We start from the raw sequence: 9,125 nt of genomic DNA on the forward strand, positions 1-9,125 counted from the left end.
CGCATATCACGTTGCTAGTCCCGCCACAATATGCTCGGATCGTCTTGAAGCATGGTTGGTTCTGCCAAAGAATCCGCGTGTCTCTGGGAGAAGACGCTCGGATTGTTAGGGGAGGAGACGAGCGGATCGAGCACAGGACGGGCAGTGTTCTTCTTCATTCTTATCTGCCAAACAATCCGAGTGTCTTGGAGGGGAGACGAGCGTCTTGAGTCTGGGGACGAGCGTCTTGAGTCTCGGGACGAGTGGATTGACGGACAACTTGTCTATTTGAGCTCGGATTGTAAAACGGACGTCATTTCCTCATCCGGACTCCTATTGGAGTGATTCAAAAGCCTAGACCACTTGATTTTTCGACGCTGTTTCATCTAGCATACTTTCAGAGCCAAAGGAGTAACTCTTGGTTTGGGTTCCGAGCAATTTCTTCTTCCAATGGCTTCCCTCTCGTCATCCTTACTTTTAAGCCTATGATCCTTCTATATACTCTTTATTCCTATATCCTTGGTCATCATTATTACCTCCTCTTCATACTAGTCCTTACAATATCCTAAAAAATCTTCCAAATATGCACGGCAGACGGGAATTTCCGCTTAATTATATTCTTTCCTACAAAACATACAAAATGCACTAGGAAAGCAAAATAGAAAGCATTTGACGGATAAAATGGCTATGGAATGTTATAATAGTATGCAAAATAGGCTCAATTAGGGGACTAAATGTGCACAAATAAGAGTCACATCAAGGGTACAGCTGGAGCCGGCACATCCGGAGGAGGAGGCGGAGACGAGGAGATGGAGGAGCCGGGTTTAGAGTGATGTTGTTTATTGTTGTTTTACATTCGTTTTCATGGATTTTAGTTAGTTGCTACTTGTTTTGTTGGTACTTGGATATACTTTGGTTTGTATGTGCCCATAAGGCCGTATTTTGTTGAATTTCGAAACTTATTATGAAAGTGGATATTGTCAGAGACGAAAACTCCGGCGATGGTTATGTTTCTTAGAATGGAAATGTGTTTTCATAAATTAAATTGACCTGTAGTTACTCGATCGAGTGCCCCTAACTCGATCGAGTAACTGCGTATGTGATGCTGCAATGCTTACTGGACTCGACATACTCGATCGAGTAACTGTTGAACTCGATCGAGTAACCTCAACTCGATCGAGTTGTTTCCTGATGGTTATCATGCATATATACTTTGTTGCTAATAGGTTTCATTGTCATGTTAATAATAACGTCTTCGTGCTTCAAGTGTAGTTCATACAAGGTCAATACAGTCTTCATTATACTTTCACCATGAGTGTTTAATTGAATTGATGGATGTACCATTCTACACGGTGGTTATAGTACATTGTTGTGGTCATAAGTTTACAGCTGGTTATGTCGAGTACACATGATTGGGTGATGTCACTTAATGAATTTTTCGGTGTTCATGGATAATAATTGGGTGACGGTACATTTGACTTGCTTATTTGCGTCTAATATATATTAACATGTATACATTTTATCTAAGTAATGTCAATAGAGTATCATGATAGATGGTCTCAACGTATGATAAAATTGTTTAGTAGTGTCAAGTTTGAGTAGAGTTATAATTTCGTGTAATGTTTATGGTTCGTCTTGAAGGTGAACTTCGGGGACGAAATTCCTTTTTAAAAGGGGAAGAGTAATATCGCATGAGAAAAATGACGAATTATGACAAAATATCATATTTTGAGTAATTGTTAGTAATTGTTGGTAAAATTTATCGTATTGTGTACTCCATTCTGAGTTGCTTAACCATTTTTGTTACTTAAAAATTAATCTTTGTACGTCAGTTGTGTAATGGTAATACATGTGGATGTTAAGCAAAGTTGTTAAGTAATTGAATTGTTACATTGTTGATTAATATAAATGAATGAAAGGAGTAATATAAATATTGTGGAATTAATTTAAAATGAATGTTAATTTGCTTGTTGTATTGGTGGTCGATAACTTACTGTATTTTGGTGATTAGTAATTAATTGTTGTTGATGTCTAATTGTTGGATGGGTAAATAGAATAGTTGTATCAGGTAGGTATGATGTCTAGGATGTATGGAATCATGCAATGATAAAATTCGGTCAGTAAGTGGAAGTAACGGTTGTGTTAGTTTGTTCTCGTGTATAATGCATGTTTGATTACTCGATAGGAGGGCATATTGGAGGATGTGTTGCTAGGGTAGATGATGATGATGGGTGGTGGGCATTCATGGATTGGTGGTATATAAGAATGGTTGTTCTTGTCCTTGTCGGGGTGGATGGTTGTCAGTGGTCTTAGTCCACCTTTCACCTTGTGTCGTGGGAGATGATGAGTTAAACTTCTGGGACGAAATTATTTATAAGGGGGGAAGACTGTAATACCCGTCCTTTTAGGGATCCGTTGACCGTCGTTGACTGACCTTAGACACCTGTTTAGACCTTAGGAAACCTTAGGAGTTAACCTTGTGACGTAGTAACCCTTTTGAGTTATGGAGACTCGATCTAGCAAAGTCTACTCGATCGAGTAGCTCAGTCACTCGATCGAGTAGAGGCCACTCGATCGAGTAAGTTACTTACTCGATCGAGTTACGGGAGTTCAGCGGGGAAATATAAATCGTGTTATCGTGAAAACCAAATCATTTCTTTTCCTTCTTTCCTAAACCTATATGTCGTCATATCCCTATCCCTTCACCTATATTCTGTTGGAGTATGTGTCCTCAACAATAGTGCGATCACATGTTTAAATCTCATATTAAGAATACGTAAGGATGATTCATTATATAGTCAAATGGTCATCATTAATCGGTAATGATTGGCTAACTAGAGTTTGACATTACTGTCGTTTGACGGTGGTGATCAGTTGATCCCTTAAGGTCATACACAAAGGACAATTCCCTTAATGGATAAATTGATTAATTGTATGATGATACAAGTTAATCAATTCCTTAAAATTGAACAATTCACTTGTGAGAGAGAATATTGATATCTTATTGTAATGGGATTAAATAAGATTTATTTTAGTAATAAAAATACTTTATTACTAAAATTGTTTATTGTTTGTGAAACAATTGAAATAAGAATGAATGGTTGTTTATAATTACAAATGTTGTGAATTATAATTTATAAAATGATATTTATGTGATAAATATGCATTAAATTAATTAATAACATGTAACATACTACATGTGACATATTGTGTGGCAAATGACAAATTGACAAAATAAAATGGTAGTCCATTTTTTGTGATATGGACCGAATGGAGGGAGTAGTAGTGGTGTGAGGATGATATTATTTTATGAGATAAAATGCACATCATCATAGCTATTTGCTTACTAGCCTTACACATACTCTAAATTATCCTACACATCTATGTCTTGTGAAAACAAAAAGCAAAAGGCAAGATGCTCCTCTTGGCCTCTTCCTACCCGGCTCCATGCTCCTCTATATGAGCATTTTGGTTCTCATTTTTATTCATTCACATTTACATGCAAAAGCTTTGCTCCTTATTCTCTCTAGTTTTCTCTAAACAAATTTTTAGAAATACAAGTAATTGTTCATCAATTCTAATATTAAAATAAGGTTACTAGTGTAGTAATAATAACAATATTAGAATACATTTTAAGGAATAATAATACACTAATCTAGTTAATTAGTTTATTATTTTTAAGGGATAAGTCTTGGGTGCAATCAAAGGAGAATCTCTACATTGGGATTTTTGGAGGATCATCCAACATTTTAAGCTCAAGAACAAATAAGGAAGGTGACCTTATTTGTGCCCATAATTTCGAAACCATATACAATGTAAGGGACATTGTTTTTCTTATAAATCTCTTATTTTGTTATGCATGCACTAGATCTAAAGAACAAATAATTAAGAAGTTAATTAGTTCACTATTAGAGGAGTCTAATAATAGGTATATGAACCTAACAAGTGGTATCAGAGCATAGGATGTTGCATGCATAATCGGTTATTGTTTTTCCGAGTTGAAATGTTAACATATAAAACTAAAAATTTATGATTTATAAGAGTAAGTCACGAAATAATGACGCATGTTATATATTATGGTCCTAAAATGTTTTTAGGTCATTTTTATGATTTATTGAAATTTATTGCTCATTTTAATGATTTTTAGTGATTTTATTACATTTTTATGAGTAAAATGAACTTTTATTCACTAAAATAAGTTAACCTTCACTACTGGCCGTGATATTTTAGTATGAACTCACATGAATATGTTATGTATTGCATGTAAAATATCATATTAATGTGATTAATATTTCATAATTTATGATTTTTATGTGATAAAAATGGCATAAATGGAGGTTAAATGACTAAATATGATTAAACTTACTCTCTGACCTTGAAAATTTTATATGACCTCACATTAATATTTTACAAGTTGTGTGTAAAATCTCGTTTTAATTTGATTAATGATGCATGATTTATGATTTTTATGAGATAAAAATGGATTAAAAGAGGTAAAATGGTTAAAAATAGTTAAACTTCGAACCAGGCTATGAGATTTTAATATGTTGTCACATGCATGATTTAAAAACTGTATGTAAATTTTGAGATGATATGATTTCATTTTGCATGATTTATGAATTTTTATATTAAAAATGGCATAAATAGTGACTATTTTAGCATAAATAGCTAAAACAAAATACATGGCATGAGAAAATTATTTTAGGTTGCATAAATATCCCACTTATCAGATCTAAAGTTGTAAATTTGATTGGATTAATTTTTGGATACTTTAGATGTTTTATGCGATAAAACCGATAAATTGCAACTATATATTCTCAAAATAAATTCAAAAATTTTAACCATGATTTTTGACATTATGAGTGTCATGGAATTATTCCATAATATTCAAAAATTTAAAATTGAAAATTTAAAATTATCGTAATTTAATTTGGATTTATTTCATAAATGTTATGATTTTAAGGTAAAAAATGAGCATAAAATTAAATCAAGTTGAATTATTGTCAAAAATTGAGTGATGAATAATTTTTGAGTCCTAAAGAGTGTTATGATAATTAACTTGAGTTTAAATGTGATTTAAGTGTTAATTATGATTTTATGAAGTTATTATCACGCATTTCCATAAAACCGGGTTATATGATCGATATAAGTTAAATAGGGCGATTTGGCATATAATTTAGCATGATAGATACATATTATAATGCTGCATATTTCAATTGTTGAATGTCTTTTTATTTCTATAATTTTGAATTATGTAATTTTATCTTAGTATGGCCTTAGTTTTAATCGATATTACCCGTAATGAAAGGGAATATTGATTCGGTTGTAATTTAATGTGATCTCGTATCACTTTTATTTTTACTAGTTTTTTCATATTACAAATGTATAATAGGAATAGCTTTGTATTTTTATTATTATTATTTGTAATTATGGAGCTTCTTCAAGACGGTGCCATTCGGAAAGGCGCTCCGATGAAGACGGTGTTCTTGGAAGGCGTGCCACTTGAAAATTCAAGGGTCCAAAGGAGTTGGTTTCCGAATATGTAATAGATTATTTGATTTTCTATTTTAGGAAGGCCATACTAGGAATTTTATTATTGCTTTGCATTTCTTTTAATATGTTGCATGCATTGCCAAATTGCCATAACAACACATGCATATCATATCGAGTCATCGACCGTGTCAATTATAATTATATTAGTTCACTGCTTTAATTCACTTAAAACGTGATAGATAATAAATTGACAAGACCTCTCACTAAATAATAATTGAGAACTAGCCTTACCAAATAGTAGAAACCATGAGTCCCAATTTCATGAGGAAGTAGGCTTGGCTCACTGGGATGCTCAACTTGTTACGTTGGGTAAATGGGTAATAAAATGTTATTACATAGAAATTTGGATTGAGCTCAACGGAAGTATTCGTGACCGTAGTCGCATGTGTTCCGGGCTAAAGATAAATATTAAAGTAATTTTTATCGACCTTACATTGTTATTTGGTTCGAAATATTGGGCACAAATAAGGTCACCTTCCTTATTTGTTCTTGAGCTTAAAATGATGGATGATCCTCCAAAAATCCCAATGTAGAGATTCTCCTTTTGATTGCACCCAAGATTTAACCCTTATTACTACTAAATAATATTTGCTAGATATTTATTTAGTAATGTACCTTAAAATTGATTACTAATACTCATATATTACACTAATAATATTAGTAATCTCATTGAACAATTTGAATCAAAATTTCTCAAGTTTTGGTGAAAGAGAAATGAATATGTGTGAGAGAGTTTTTATGTGATGTGAATGAATGAATTAGAGTAAGTAAAAATGAGAACAAATTCTCATTATATGAGAGAGGTGGTCGACTAGGGTAGTGCCAAAGAGAGCATCTTCTCTTTTTCTTTTTACCTTCTCAAAAATATAGGTGTGTAAGAAAGTAGTGTAGGTTTGTAAGGCTAGTAAACAATAGCCATGATTAAATATCTTTTATCACATAAAATAATATAATCACAACCCACTACTACCTCCTCCAATTAGGTCCATGATGTGACTCTTAATTGCGCACATTTAGCCCCCAATTGAACCTATTTTGCATACTATTATATAATTTCATGGCCATTTTATCCGTCAATTCCTTCCTATTTGGTTTTCCTAGTGCATTTCATATGTTTTGTAGGAAAAGAAGATAATGAGACGGAATTCCCGTCTCCCGTGCATATTTGGAAGCTTTTTTGATGATCTTGGATGGGCTAGTATGAAGAGGAGGCAAGAATGATGACCAAGGATGTAGGAATAAAGAGTATATAGAAGGATCATAGGCTTAGAAGCAAGGATGGCGAGAAGGAAGCCATTGCAAGAAGAAATTGGTCAGAACCCAAGCCAAGAGTTGCTCCTTTGGCTCTGAAAGTATTCTAGATGAAACGGCGTAAAAAAATCATGTGGTCTAGGCTTTTGAATCACTCCAATAGGAGTCCGGTTGAGAAAATGACGTCCGTTTTACAATCCGAGCTCAAATAGAGAAGCTGTCCGTCAATCCGCTCGTCCCGAGACTCAAGACGCTCGTCTCCTGCAAGACGAGTGTCTCCCCTCCAAGACGCTCGGATTGTTAGGCAGACAAGAATGAAGAAGAACACTGACTCAGATCCGAGCGTCCCGTGCTCGATCCGAGCGTCTCCAAGACCCATGATCCGAGCGTCTTCTCCCAGAGACGCACGGATCCCTTGGCAGAATCGACCGTGCTTTAAGACGATCCGAGCATATTGTGGCGGGACTAGCTACATGATATGCACATCTCCCTTCGAGACTTGTATTTCCCTACTCAACACTTAGCAATGTTATTTACTAATCTACCCTTGCTTAACCTAATGATGTACCACTATATATACTCCATTTGTAATAATCAAAGAATCAAGTTCCCAGAGTAGAAAGTTCTCTTAGATTAGATTAGGAGTAGATTAGAATAGACTAATCTCAATCATTCCACAAGTTACACATTAATCTTTCCTTAGTTATTGTTCAAGCTTTATTATTATTGGGTAATTGAAGATTATTGGGTTATTATTGGAGAATTGACAACTCTTCATCAATCAAGCAAGTTTTCTTCTATTATTCTTTGCTTTATATTTGGATCATTCCTAACTTGGTACAATTCCTTTACTCTTTACTCTTTATTGTTTATTTCGTCATTCTCTTATCATGTTTATACTTGTTGTAATGATTGACACCATTGATGACATGTTTCCCATGATAATGAGTGAGTAGTTCTTTAGCTAGGATTAATGGGAAATTAAGGGAAACAAACATGGGGAATGATTCATGTTTAATCGAATATGTTCACATAATTTATTTGCTTGCTTGTTGTGATTTCAACTTATGCACATGTTATGTTTGATGAAATGCGAGCCTATGAATCCTTGCATTTTTTACCCATCACTTATCTTTTCAATAAGGCTTGTAAGACATAAACCAACTCGAGCCTCATTAGACCATGCATAATGTTCAATAGGAAGGATTAAGTCGACTTGTAGGTGTTGTACAATCTAATCGATTCGGCTCCGGGACCCAGACCTTCTTAGGGATTGTAAGATATACACTAACTCGATCCCATCACAACAATAAGTGCTTGCATACAACTTGAGAACATGTTTGTATGATCAACTCCCATGAATCCCTTATGAATCCATGATACCCTAGCACTTTTAGTCATTTGTTTACATCTTCATTTTATTTTACTGCTTGTTTTGCTTTATTGCTTGCTTTAGTCTATAACACAACTACAAACCCCAACAATTGTGACACTAGCATAAATTGAGATAGATAGACTTAGAACCCAAAGCACACCGTCCCATGGATCGACCTCGACTTAACCACTAACTAGTTGTTTGTTGAGAAATATAAATGTGTTTGATTGGGAGCCCCAACGACAATCACATCTTCCATCAAAATGGCACCATTGCCGGGGACGGTGTTATGTGATAAAGTTCTTACTTGTTTTTCTATTTTAATTGTGCTTTAACCTTGAGGAACTTGTTCCTCAAGGTTCGTTTTTACCGTTTTCTTATAGTTTCCATGTTTGTAGTTGTATCTTTATCTTGGCTATGATGATGACCCAAGACTTGACATATGGAGTATGTGGTGGATAAGTATGACTATGGGGAGTTTGAGGAGCAAGTCAACACAAACCTACCTTACTATTCATACAATGAAAATCCTAACTACTACCCCAAATTTTCCCACCAAAATCACCACATCCAATATCCACAACAACCAACCACCCAATACCCACTTCATAATGATTTTCAATTGCCACAATACAACCACTTTCACACCCACCCACAACAAGAAGATGAACCCATTCAAAATGTAATTCTCCAAATGATGGGAGATCAAGAAAACTTTTTTTCAAACATATGCTAGAGGAGAGACAAAATAGGGATAATGTTCTTCAAGGCATTGTTACCCAAGGTGAGGAGTTGGAGATTCAAATTGCCCAAATAAAGGAAGCCCAAACAGCTACCCCTCACCATTCCTTAGATCATGAATGCAAGTTTGAAGGAGTTGCCTTTGATGACAAGTGGGAAGAGCCAATCTTCTTGAGCTCTTGTGAGTATGAAAGTGTGGTGTTTGATGAAGAAGATATGAGGTTGA

This window comes from Silene latifolia, chromosome 11 (genome assembly GCF_048544455.1).
Source record: "Silene latifolia isolate original U9 population chromosome 11, ASM4854445v1, whole genome shotgun sequence".
Lineage (NCBI taxonomy): Eukaryota > Viridiplantae > Streptophyta > Magnoliopsida > Caryophyllales > Caryophyllaceae > Silene > Silene latifolia.